Here is a 14,458-nt window from a genome sequence, read left to right as displayed (position 1 = left end):
TGTGTTAAAATGTGATCATCAGCATTAACATTCCCATGTGCAGCACATTGTCATGGGTGATGATGAGGATTCTGACAAAGGTGACAGTGGTGCGATGGCTACCAGCTAATAAATACACATTCAACTGATATAGAGTCAAACAGCACCACAGACCAACATCAAGATAATATCAACTTTGTTCTGATTGTCAAGATAGAAGATAGTCGGTCATGATCACATAAGCAGTTGTTCGTTAGAAGTGATTCATTCTCGTGTTGAGCTCCTCAACACACCTCAAGACATGTTTGCAAGTCCTCAGTGAGGGTGGGCGTCAGTCAGCAATGCCAGCTTTCCTCTAATATGAACAAGTTCTTCTTCACGTGTTATTGTGCTTATAGATGATGTCCAGTTGTTAATGGTTACGGGAACTGTATTGATTTTGAGTTAGAATGACCTGTAGCATTTACGAGAAGCCATCCAAGCTGCTGGAAGCTCTTTATGTTGACACATATTATCTGGTCACACACACTCACTAATCAAGTCTGAAGCATAGTTGCTGTCCATCTGGCTCAATCCTCGAAGGGTATATACAGTATGTTATTATACCAGTTTGGTTATTTTTGTATTTCCCTGCCCAGAACCAAAGAGCGGAGTCAGTGGATGTTGTTGGGGAACATAATGGAGCATTTAAGTCAAGTCAGTTTCATTTATAAGGTGCCAGGTCATAACTGGAGTCACCTCGGGGCATTTTTCCACATTGACTATTTCTAGAGAACATGGCACAATATTGCTACAGTAATTGTCACAGTGGGCCTTCAGTGGGTTCATGGGGACTGTAGGTGGTTTGCAATCAAAGATCCAGGCGCCACGTCTCCACAGGCAGAAATACGTTCAGGATGTGACAGGAGCAAAGAGATGAGAGAGAACAAAACTTTTGGAAAAGAGACGAGAAGGTGGTGATGGACAAGTGATGTGTCCCTCAGGAGCTGAAAGAAAACACAGAGTGGCAATGTTGCTGTGTGTAGCGCTCGTGTTTAGGTAAACATGTTTACCTAAATTTCCTGCAGGTGATAATGTATCAGTGGAGCCCAAATCTTAAGCTGTCTTTTGTGTTTAATATCTATCACTCAACTCAACAAGGACACAGGTTCATTTCTGTCATGTTCTCCCTTTGCACTCTGTTATCTGGTTTGATTAAGCTTCTTTTTATTTGGTCTGCTCATTTTTAAACTGGTGCCACATTATCTTTTTATCGGTCATTTTATGTTTTTATTCCGTTATTTATATTCTATGATTTATGTCTTTGTTGACTGTTTGTCGTCTGTGTCGTGTTGTGCATCGTTGTGCAGCCGCTGTAACACATTTCCCCAGGACAGATATCCGTGCGGGGACAATAAAGTATATTTGATGTGAAATCACTGTAGCTTTCTTGAAAATAGACGTGTTAACTGTGTTCATGGACTTTTTTTTTTTCTTTTTTCTTTTTCCACATTAAGAATAATCAGTTTTAACACCTGATCTTATTTTGCCAGAAGCTAATCTGTCACCAACAAGAAAGGTGACGAGGCGGAGAGAAAAAGGGGGAAACGACTAAGTATTGTTTGACACAAAGCAACACAAGCAAAACACTGAAACAAAGCTCAAGTCACATCCTATCCTGCTCTAGTGTCCTCAAAACAACACACCGCTGATCGATCGACTGGAAAGCTATTGTTTGTGGACAACAAGTTTGGTGTATGTCAGTGTATGTGCAGGCTACCACACACACACACACACACACACACACACACACATCTTTGCTGTTCTCTCTGTGGGGTCATCAAACACTCCACCATTAATCTCCCCGAAGACCTTGATGCATTTAATGTCCGCGTGTGCGCATGTATGTGTTAAAGCTGGACCCCTGTCTGTGTGTGCCAGCCAAAGGACAGTCAAGTTTTCTTTTTGACCTCCCTTGTACCCTTCCCTCAGGGGCAAACGATCCAATCAGAGGATAAGCCTATTTCCAGACCCTTCCTCCGGGAGCAAGAAAGATCCAATCAGATAAGGGTTCGTCTCAGATCAGAATCAACAGGGGAGGTGGGTAAGTGAACCACACAGACACACAACCATTGATAGAAAGAAGAACAGAACAGAACAGAAAAAAAAAAAATATGGAAATGTCTCCACAAAAATGTAAAGACTGGCCTTTAATTAGATTTAACTTGACGTATAATGAGCGAATAACACGCTGTACCTTCTGTGAACACACGCAATATGAGGAGGAGGAGAGTGGGAGCCTGGTTATCTGTGTCTGACTGCAACACGACCTCTCTATAATAATTAAAAGCAAGTGCTTCAGGAGCCGCGGTTGCATACTCATTAAAAATAAAATAAATAGCTTGATTTAAAAAAACAAAAACAAACGCATGCACTTGTATTGGCTTGAACATATAAACACTGGGGTGAAATATCAGGGCTCGTACCCCTGTTCTTCAATATTATAGCTCATACTTACCTTTGCCTTTCTTGATTAACATTTTCTCCTCCCCATAAACATCTCTCATTATGCTCCTCTCACGTGCAGGATGTGTGTGGGCTGCAGGCTTGTGTATTTTTTGTGCCGTGTGGTGCCATTGTCACCGATGTCGCTTTCATTTGGGCATGATACACTCGTCACTCGTGTTTAATGCTCTGCAGACATGCGGGGAGCCTTAAAGTCTCCGCATTCGCTCACAGTGACACCCAAATATGTACACAAGACACACACACACACAACATTCAGTGCTCAGGCTGAAAAGCTTAATTTGCATCCATCCTTACGGCCCTACAGGAGCAGTTGTGATCTATGAAGCATCTCCTTCTGTTTAATTGTTTTGTTGCCCAGAGGATGGGACGATTATGCATGCTAGAACATGCCTAAGTGATTGTCTTTGTGCACATCAATATTTGTGTACAGCATGGGCTTGTGTATGTGTGTGTGTGAGAGATGTTGCTGTTGGGGGCTTACTTTGTCCTGCTGTAGCTGCTTCCTGTCAAATCCCTGCACATCATCTCGACTTATTTCAAAATCATACGGGTGAAGTAGAGAATTGCTTTTGTTACCCATACAGATGTTTATCGGATCTTTACGCACATTCTGTAAAAATACATTTTGTGTTAATGTGTATTTGCATGCCTGCACGACTTTTTTCCTCCATTGCTGAGGGCAACAAATGTCCTTTATCACTGTCAAAATGCCAAATAAGTTATCAACATCACTCTGCCTGCTGCTGTGACATCTATGCCCACACTTGCACGCACACACAAAATATGTTGGCAGGCACTATTACTCAGACCAGGGACACGCGTGAGAAAGTTAGAGGGGCAAAGGGGCCCACGTTTGCCCCTTTTACAATATTGTTAAATTGATATTCAACTGTTGTTATTATCACGATGATTACAATAATGAATATTATGTATTATGTAAATAATGGTAAATGGTCTTGATGACCACTCAAAGCTGCTTTACACTACAGGTTTGCCATTCATGCATACTCGCTCACCCTTTCATACAGCGCATCTAGGTGCGGGTAGACCCACGCTGATCCACTCAGTGATGTGCACCGGACATCTAACGGCATCACAGACCTGTTCAATCTCTTGTGGCTTGATTCCACTTGTCCCTCTAAGAATTTTGACGCCGACCACACGGGGGCCGCGTAACTGTTTAGCACGCCAGAGTCTTGTTCGCTATCAGAATTAACCAGACAAATCGCTCCACCGACTAAGAACGGCCGTGCGCCACCACCCACAGAATTGAGAAAGAGCTATCAATCTGTCAATAATGAGTAGATCAGTTCAGCAACATTCTTAGTCATGTTTGTTTGAAATACACTGCGTATTTTATGTTAGTGACACATTTTCTTTGGAGGCAAAACAGCACTGCTCAAGTCCCCTTCGAGGTTTATATATACGCCTGAGCCAGACTCAGACACAAAACACAGCACAGTTTGTTGACATTTTATTAAAGTGCATCATTTGTTGGATGAGTTCTGGTGTGTATGGGTCTGTGTGCTTGCCTGTATCTGTTTACATTATATGTACTGAAAATATTGACGCTCTTGGCATTTCTTCACCGTGAGTTAAAAATGTTCTGTTGTATAAATGTAGATTTTCACCTCTGTGACACAAACACTCGCTCAGCTGTATTGACTGTTGTCTTACGTAGAAAGCCCACGGCAGTTGAGTGGGATGGATTCCGGAAAAAAAAAAATTCTCTCTGGTAATTTATAATAACAGCTACCTCGGACAGCGATACAATGAAATAATTAGCGGTAGCAAATGAAACGGAATTTGTCCGGAGAGTAGACGGATAAATTTAAAACAAAGAGGAAATGGTGTTCTCAAAAGATGAGGAAAGAACCTATGCATACAATAGAACCATATTAACAATTGTGAAATGAGCAGTGTGTAGGATTTATGTGGTACACAATTTACTTCAAATATGTCAAAAAAAGCAAACCTTTCACAGGCAAAATAACATTTCTATGTTGTTGTTTTTTTCGCAGGAAAAGCCTGTTCATGTGGTTACATATACAGATGGACTGGGACAATCCGGAATGGTAGGTCTTCACTTTTTTCTCTATTATTTCCTCTTTCTTGGCAAACCTCCACATACTGCACACACACACACACACACAGACGAGAACCACTTTCCTGTCTGTAACAAGTGATGAGGCAATTAGAGAGTGTTTTGCTCATAAATTCCACTAGTCCCAGTTGTTTGGTTGTTAGAGTGAAGTAAATGTAATGATGTAAGTAATGAAAGAATGGATTTTAAATGGTGTAGTAAGCAAACGCAAAATCGTACTTGATGTGTTTCCTACAGGTTAAAAAGGTAACCACAGTTTATTTGTGGTAATCGGATTATATTCTCAAAATTCAACGAACAAGTGCAAATGTTGGGGGGGAATGGGCGCGCTGAGCAGAACACATTGCCATTAAAGCTGTCCGGCAGTTTGGTAGAATCACTCCTGCTGGTAGGAAGGTTGGCTCATACATGTGTGAATTTGTTTGTTGATCAAAAACCAGTTCAGTGTAATTAATCTTTAATTAACAGAGACTAGCCTCTCCAGAATTAGATTCTCCATGGCTAACTGCTCATCAGTACTAAAACAAAGAATAAAATGTAATTACCAAGACTTACCAAATTCAATACAAATGAGTTCTTCTCAGTGTTGTTTCCTCTTGCTTCCTTGGTACTGATAATGTGTATCCTGACACCTGTCCGATGGCAAATGTGAATTGATGGATGGATGGATGGATGGATGGATAGTCGACCACTTGCATTCACTGCCTGTAAAGCACATCAGCCTCACCAAGTGTCAAACTCAATTACGGAGGAGGACGAAATTGAAAACTCTGTCCAAGTCGAGGTCCAGATGAGGTCACATAATATAAAATTCATGCTTAAACATTAAATAAAGAAAAAACTCAGAGATCAAATTTGAGGTTAAAGGTTTGTTGATGGGTTAAGATGTATGTCTGAGCACGACGGATACTTTTTTCTTGCAATGAGTTGGACTTCTGTTTCAAAGTTATGCATCAGTCGGTGTTGTCACAAAAGAATGTGGAAGAGAAGAGCAGTAATCATTTTGGTAAATGATTTTCCATTGAACTGGGCATAGTTATGTGTTACCTGACTTCCGCTGCTGTATTTCAGTAAAACGGCTCATAAAGGGGCCGTAGTCACGTCTATCTTAGCCACTCATTTGCTGTACTAGACATATAAAGCTGAAAGAGAAGGAGCAAAATACAAATGAGGGGTTGAGCCTCCTCACAAACGCCCTCTAGTTCCGGCCCTGTGTTTTCAAAGTCCACATTTTAATCATTAAATTCTTTTATGGGCGAGAAAACTTGAGTGTCAAGTGCAGAATAAAAGTGTATTGTGGGCCGGTTGTGGCCTATGTGCCTTGACTTTGACACATGTGCACTAACCCGTGTCCACTAAAGTAAAGGTGGAGTGTGTCAGAATTGGTGACACCTAAAGAGAATATAGTCTATCGTAGCAAACAGTAAAGCAAGTCCCTTGCCTTAAGTAGACATCAGCTACTTAGGGCATTATATTCAATTTCTGCAAATAAAAGCCCTAAATGTTACACACTGGGGGTTGAGGTTCTTAATACATAATATTCCCTACCTGAATATTTCTCCAATATATTTAAAATAAATGAATATTAAATCAATATTTAGTGTGATAAGGCCTTGCCCTGTTATCCCAGGTCTAGCACAGATTTTCAAGGACACACTGCCGTCACTGTTGAAGTTTCCTTCTGTGCATTTTGTCTGCGTCAGTGTCTTCTGTCTCTTTGTGTAATCCCACAGTGTTGCCATCAGTAGCACCAGCTGTTGCAGGGCTAATTGTTCCGTTTTTTTCTGTGTCATTATACTGCATGAGACTTTTTTCTGTTTGTGATCAAGTGCCTTGCATGTGTGCTGGATAAGAAATAACAGTAATGCCTAAGAGTCAAGTGCAGCAGCCATTTTTTAAATTTTTTTATTAAAGTTATATTGGAGAATTTCAAAACCAATTTCTTTCTGTTGATATGCAGCAATATTTAGTTCACAATAAATCATAAATAGTATATATAAATAGTATTTACGATGCAAAATTAATCTATTACTAAAAAAAAACCGTACAGAAATGACTCAGTATACTGTAACTTGATATCATTTGGAGGGCCATATGAAATCATTTACTTTTCTCCCTCATTCCTGAAGCTCTTTTGACAACAATACTAACAAAAATAATAAAAGAATGCTATTTTTTTTAAATCTCTATACAAACGTTGCACGCATGAGTTAGTAAATTACATTTGTTTCAAGTCCCATTGCTCCTGTATACCTCGGAGTCACTGAAAGCTTTCTTCTTTAGTCTTAAACGTCTTCTTTCATCATGAAAGCGTGTTTGTTTGATGTGAGAACATTAATACATATTCTTGTGATGCAAAATAAATGTAACACTAGGCTGAATATTGAGGAGGCAGAGGAGCACTGATGATGACTTGGACACTGCGCACCAAAACACGCTGAATTTGAATTGTGGTTAGGTTTAGGTCAGGGTCAGACATTAACTGGTTATGGTTAGTGATAACTGCTTGTTTTTTTAGGTTGTCCAAATGAATTGAAGCAATACAGTGTTCTATGAGGAATAGTTGTGCAAACCTCTATGTGTGTGTGTGTGTGTGTGTGTGTTAGTGTTTGGTGCATACATTTATGTAAATTATCAGAACGCAAACCCAAACTATATATACTAACGGTCAATTTCCTACTTTCCAAGCATGGGAAATCATCTCACTTAGCTGTAAAACAAACGAAGATAACACATTAGTCTCACGTTGTAGTGTGTTATAGCAAATGAGGCAGATTCACGGAAATGGGCAAAACAGCTGATAGCAGAAGTACATTTATGATTTAAATATATAGGTCAGGCTGGGGGCTCATTAGTGGCTCATATCAAATGCCTTCGTCTGTGGGGAGCAGTAATAATAGGGCACATGTTTATGGATGAGTTTTGCTACGTGTATGTTCCGTGGAGCTGAAGTGTGTCCAGTAGCACACGTTAATGTGACACTGGTAAATTAATGACGACGTGCTACAGCGGTGGTGGTGGTAAATAAATTAGGGCATATGAGCGAACTTCCTGAGGGATTTCAGACTTCAGATGGAAGGGGGAAAAAGAGAGGGACAGAGGTGGGGAGGGCTGAAGGCAATGCAGGGGGAGTGGAATACACAGAGATAGATGAGCAGAAACCACTTTGTGATTTTCCTCATCTTTCATCCTCTCGCTGTTCTTCTTTTTTATTTCAACCCCTTCTAGTTCTCTGTCTTTCCTTATTCTTGTCAACACCCCACCAATAAATTCTTCTCTGTCTTCTCCAGCTGACACTCTGAGTATATAACATCGGGGAGGTAGAAAATAACAGGAAGATAGAATAAGAGATGGAGATGAAAGATGATGGCTCTCAGATATGGATACAATTTCAATAAAACGGGATACAATATCAGTAATAGAATTTGACCTCAAAGCTCTTCCTCTCAGTGAGGCTCGCTGTCATGTTGTGTTTGTTAAACTGAGGACTAATCCATCTTGCTCCTCTGAGGACACACACAGACAACATCATCTGACATCATGTAGCCTCTGGAGCACTTGGAAATTCAAATGAAGATGCCTACAGCTTAGAAAGGCAGGGATTTCATGTGTTGGTCCTGGGTTGTGTACACACAGAAACGTTAACATACATCATCTGGAACATCTGTTTTTGTACAGATGTGCTGTGCAGACTGGATACTTTGAGTGTGGACAAGACTCTGATGGTTTTATTTTATGAATCTTTTATTGAGTCTATTTTAACGTTCTGCGTCATTTCTTGGTACGGGAACCTCATGGTGCAGAACAAAAATCGTCTGTCCAACATTGTTAAAATAGCCAGGCAAGATAATTGGCACACGGCAGCTTTCTTTGGCAGCTATTTATGACAGACAAGTGCAATCAATCTTGGCCAATCCTGCTCACCCACTCTAGAAAGAATTTACTCTTCTCCCTTCTGGCCGGAGATACAGGTACCAGGTTTGTCCCTAGTCCAATAAATGCAGTCTCGACTTGAACAGTGACTTAAACAGAAGATTCTGTTTATTCCTTTTATCCTTGAGGTTGTTTTGTTTCAGGTATGATTATGTTGTAATCACTGAAATATTCTACTCAAGTAAATTACCACTATTTTGATAACATTTTACTAGTAAAAGTATTGCTATTAGTTACTTAGTTACTTTTATCACAAGGTTCTTTCTTGTGTTGTGCAAAAAGAGCAAGGGGACACACATTTCACATTAATTAATTTTAATTAAAGGCAGACTTTTACAAATGACAGTGCTGACACATTAAAATATGTAATGTATCAGTCAAAATGGGTCAAAGGTCACAAATGCTTGAACTTTCTCACTCACTCAGGGACCTTAATTAATGCCAATTCACCTGTCCTCATCCTTCACCGCCAAAGTTCCCGGTGCGTGATTGATTTATTTTTATTTTATTTTATTTTTTTAATTCAGATCAACATTTTTTTTTAACTCAGTAACAAATGTGTTTTGTAGCGAAGTACAGTACACAAAAAACCTACTCAGTTACAGTAACTTAATGTAATTCATTACTTTCCATTTGTGGTTGTATTTTGTTCTACTGCAGATCAATTTTCCCCTTCAGGGACAATACAGATCGGAAGTGAACTGAACTATAATCCTCATCTGCATGTGCAACCTGACACGGATGGAGTGAAGGGCAGTAGGATGAATGTAAAATGATAACCTGGGGTCGTCGCTGTGCTAATCTGTAAGAGGTTTTATTAAATTCTAGTTGTGTGGCTCAGGTAAATTGCCATTTCCTTCTTCTTCCAGTGTTGTGTAGCTCATCCAGATAAGAATGGACACTTACCCGCTGTGAATTATCTGGAGCTTCTCCTGCTGTGTTCTCACGAGGACAGTATCCAGAGTATCCGGCTCCGGACTTGTCTGCAGTGACTTTTGACATTTGCAATACTGTACTGATATGGATTAGTTTCAGTTGGTTCAGGTTATTGCAGACCAGTTCAAGTGTACTTGCTGTATGTGCTACCTTAAAATGAGCCATGGGTTACGACTTGATGTGAAAATCTTCAAATAAGGAAACAATATGCGTCCAGATGAACAGTTCAGCTCTGTAATCTGCATCCCTACTAACACACTTGAAATTGTATATGTGAGCATACAGTTACATTAGGCATTCGCATGCCAGAGTACACAGGAAGCAGAATCTCTCCTTTCCAGTTGTGTGCTTACTTTCAGAAAGTACTACCAACTACTACCAATGAGAAAAGGCAATGGTGAAAACAGGGGGACAAACAATAAGCAGCGTAGATGTGAGTTTCTGTAGGTTTGTTCATGTTTTATGCATGCATCTACATCTAAAAACAGTGTTTAAAGGAAGTTACTGAATTTATAAACTTTTAGTCGAACTATAAATGTAATGGGGTTTTGGATACGTCAAGTTTTAGTTCAGCAATAAAATAAAATAAAATAAAACAACATTTAGCATATATCTCTCTAAAAGCTTGACACCTTGGCATCTTCTAAAATCAATTCATTTCTGTCGACGAAAGCGGGGTAAATCTTTTATGTATAGGTGACAGAAGATGAAATCTACTACACTGAGGACTGTATTGAAAATATAATGTTTTCCACCACCAGCAACTCAGGGTGTTATTGCTGGATTTCCACTATTTGGATTGCATTATCCATTCAGAGAATAAAGGAGAAGCTTTTATGAGGACAAAATGATGTGGCACCATAGAGAAAATACATCCTTAAATAGTCTGTTTGAGAGAAACGTGCACCACACTGGTAAGAAACGCTATAAATAAGTAAGAGGGCATTTTAGAGGAAAAGTTTTCAGTGGCATCATATTCATATTGTATTTTTTATTATAGTATTTCATTTTTGTCAAATTAGAGTTTTTTGTAAGTCGTTTGTTCTCTCTTTGATTGGAGCCTTTTTCAGTGGAACATTCAGAACTTCCCCGCACCAGGAATGATAAGCTTTAAAAACACTTGGGCATTCTCTACTAATTTTTCCACTTTACCAGCACCCATGTTGTTCTCTTTCATCCTTTCAACCCACTTGTTCACTCTCTGCCAAAGCAGGAGCCAAGAATTTCCCTAAAACTGCAGCAGAAAATTCCAACTGTGTATAATCCCCCCCTTTAACTTGCACTCCCAAACCTGCACACACTCCTTTTTTGTCCTTGCCCTTTACAGCCGAAAGCAGTGGTGTGTGTGTGTGTATATGAATGCCAGCTTGTGTATGCTTGTCGCTGTACATTTTTATGTGAGAGTGTGTGTGTGTGTGTGTGTAAGAGAGGGAAATGAGGACATATGGCTGTGAATTCCCTGAGATCCCACCTAAAACACTGCAGTATTCAAAGCATAAATCACCCAGATTGCTGAAACACGGAGAAAAACTCTGCCCCGTTTCTCTCTCTCTCTCTCGCTCTCTCTCTCTCGCTCTCTCTCTCTCGCTCTCTCTCTCGCTCCTCTCACACACACACACACACACACACAAGCCAGCGAGTATTTTTCTGCAAGCCCTCTTTGGTCAGGGTGGTGATCACACGCTTTCATTTGCATTTACGTGCCTGCACATTTGTAGGAACACTATGTAATGTCTGTGTTCTTGTGTGCATGATTTGCATACCTGTGTACCATAATTGAGCCGCTCTAGAAATCCCAAATCCTGGCCTCTAGCTCTGGTCCACCGTACAACCCCCCCCCCCCCCCCCCCCCCCCCCGCTCAGTCTCAGGTTCAGCGCAGGTTCTCTAATGCTATCACTCCAACCATATGGTGTGAACATCAGTTAAATTGCTGCTGTTCCAGTGCTGTCTGGCTCGCGTTCAGCTCAAACACGCACATGCACTCGCACATGCACATGCTCTGCCTGGCCTGTGTACAAATTCAAACAAAGCCATATGGCTGCCTTCTTTTTTCATTTACTGTATGTAACCCTCCCTCCCCCCCCCCAAGAGGAACCAGCTACACCTGACTTTGAAGGGCACTGTACACAAGAGAGGTGCACATGGGACCACATTCAGCCTCAGTCCTACATCGGCAGACCTATTTCCACAATGTTGTGTCAGTGTTGGATGATTAGAAGAAATTCAAATCAATGTTTAAAAATATATTTTCATTAAAAGCCATTTTTGTTGCCATGGAATGACACCTCTACACAGGTGGGTCCTCCTCCACGGAGTCTTCCATGTTTGTTCCCATTAATATTTAAATGGTTGCAATTATGCCAATAAAATTCCACTAAATCCTGCTCGCTGGTCCTTAAAGCAATCATAATCACAACCCATCGTCAGCCTGGCCATGCACGTCCCGGATGCAGCAAAGACGCACCTGCAAAAAAAAAAAAAAGTGCCAGGGGGAAGTTTGTTTTGGTGGAACATTTGCACACAGGGAGTCAATTACTGTCATTAAAAAGGCAAATCAAGCAGAAGGAAAATGTCACACACACCATTGCAAAACCCTGTGTGAAAAACTGTGCGATTGCACGTCCACAAAACCATTTTACACCATTTTTGCCAGCTCATACAGTATCGTTTCCAGTAAAAAAAAAAGTGGTTTCCAAAATGGCAAAATGGCAGACGTACGGTACAGCCTACAGCCAATGAGCCAGAATAAGTCATATGATCGCTGCCCTCCTGCTTTTGGAAAGCCACTAGCACTCCACCCTCAGCTGCACAGGCTGAGAGAAGAAGGTTGGAAATTAAATTATGACATTAAATTAAATTCCTCATCTTATCAGTGGTGCAGTGTGCCGCAGATGCATTTTTCTGCTGTGTGCACCTATCCCGTTCACTTGCATTTCACCAATTTTTAGACAGTTTCAGACAGTCAGACACGTGCACTGGGGACAGGCTAAAGTTTATCCAAGAGAGCACAGAAAAACATCACTTCTAACTTCCTTATCGTACATCTGCGTGTATGTCTGTTGATGTCTTGCATGCACGTGTGTCTGTTTTGTGGGAACATGGCAGTAAATGTTTCCTCTCCTACTAGCCATTAGAAAGGGCTCGTATAACCAGCCTCTGGGCCTTAGAGAGACACAGTCTCTATAAATACACACCACTTAAGGGCCTTTGGGGGACGTGGTATACACGCACACACACACACACACACACTGGCACACACCACACAAGTAGTAGCTCCATCACTCCCTATTAAGCCGTCAAATTGATGTTTATGCTTTTGCTTAATAGGAGGAGGCCTAAAAATGACACGCTTCAAAATTTAGCAAGGTCAAAAAACTTTACGCTGAGCCACAAATATACTCCACCTCCCTAATTCCCCTGTGATTGCTTCCCTTATCTATTACATAATGTGCGCACATGTGGCTTTGATTAACTAAGTGAATAAAACTTGTCATACACAGTGGGCTTCGGGAAAGGTGACTTTTTTTTCTCTCCCAACATGTTTTGCTCTCCTCCCACAGCACAGTGAAAGCGCTATTGTCTAAATAAGATAAAACTGTGGAGCAGATGTCCCCATTGTCCTTCTGCTGCTGTGCGACTGTGTGTGTGTGTGTGTGTGTGTGTTTTTGTGTGCGCATGCGTTTGTGTCGACGTGTGTGTGCGTGCACAAATCCTCTGCCATTAGTACTTTTACTCTTTTAGCACCTTGTTTTGGCAGCGTGTTTACTACTTTTATCTAGTGCCTTGGTAATGGCAGAGAGCACTTATAGACACACAGACAACACACGCACGCAGAGTGGTGTGCGAGCAAACACACATATCTGCATACACACAGGAAAGAAGAGTCCCTCGCGAGGTCGATGGTCTTCAGAGATACATCTTTCTCTTCACCTGCCCCCATTTCAGCATCAGAATGTCAAGCCTGATGCTGCCCATTTAGTGCATCCCAGTGGAGTTTCTGTCTGTCTGTACGTCTGACAGTCTGATAGTGTGCTAGTCCATCTCACAAAAGCCCACTATTCCTAATAGAAGCACCATGTGTTCATCTGTCTGTCTGTTCAAACTCTGTCCATCTGTTTGTCCAGCATATGCATGCCGATTACTCTTTGCCCTTTGCTCTCTTCTTTTTTTTTTTTATCAGTCTTGTGGTTAGTTTATCAGAGAGTCCGTCTGCCAGCTTCTCTGTCATCAATTTGTCCATCTGTTGGCCTTTGCTTCCCCTAACTAGATAACATCATTCGTCTTTCTTATTATAGTTGTCTGTGGGTGCTATGGAAACCAGGGTTGTTATGTGCTGAACGCATGCGATATCTACAGTATGTATGGTTTAACAACCCATACAATTTTAATAACTTTTATGACTTCATTTTGAAAGTAGATAAATGCATTTAACTCTCACCAGGGACGATGGATTGCAGCTGCTGTAGATAAAATGGTAATAAAAGAAAATGTGGAGAACGCAACAAATCAGGGAATAAATCTAAAGTAAATGCATGTGGCTGAAGACCTCTGAAGGGCTTTAAGGTAAAAAGCATATAGGTTTAGTGTACAAAAAGTAAATGTTTCTGGACGCTAAGAATGTGCTCTTCCAAGCTGCATTGCAGTATCTGTAACTGGTGGAAGGTAATGTCATTGTTCTCCACACAAGCTGCTTTCAAGACACGCACATTACACTGAAATTTGTCCTCAGGGGGCTCGACTGTATGTGAGTATGTGCAAATGTCACTCTGTCCATTTTCCAGATGTTTTCCAGACAGCCGCCATATCAAATTTACAGTGAAAAAAACACACACGCAAAACTTCAGATATTTCATATTGAGTGAGTGGGTGATCGTCCTGCCTGCTGCATGCTCGACCCAGGAGCCGTTCCTTGCCTGAGTGTTCTGAGTTGTGTGTTGTTGTAAACATGTCAGACCCAGATGATGTTCTTCTTCTTCATATTTGAGTGTCACGCTCCG

At 40.9% G+C, this 14,458-nt stretch overlaps 1 protein-coding gene across 1 annotated transcript in view; it reads left to right on the top strand.

Annotated features, from left to right (window-relative positions):
• Window positions 1-14,458, top strand: part of ndst3 (N-deacetylase/N-sulfotransferase (heparan glucosaminyl) 3) — an 87,206-nt gene that overhangs the window by 6,247 nt on the left and 66,501 nt on the right. The window contains exons 3-4 of the mRNA XM_058639613.1: window positions 1,951-2,062; window positions 4,509-4,562. The gene's annotated coding sequence lies outside the window, so the exon portion shown is untranslated. The remainder of the gene's footprint in view (window positions 1-1,950; window positions 2,063-4,508; window positions 4,563-14,458) is intronic.

The sequence above is a fragment of the Solea solea genome, chromosome 10, assembly GCF_958295425.1.
Source record: "Solea solea chromosome 10, fSolSol10.1, whole genome shotgun sequence".
In the NCBI taxonomy this organism is placed as follows: domain Eukaryota; kingdom Metazoa; phylum Chordata; class Actinopteri; order Pleuronectiformes; family Soleidae; genus Solea; species Solea solea.
This window is presented reverse-complemented; position numbering and strand designations above follow the sequence as displayed.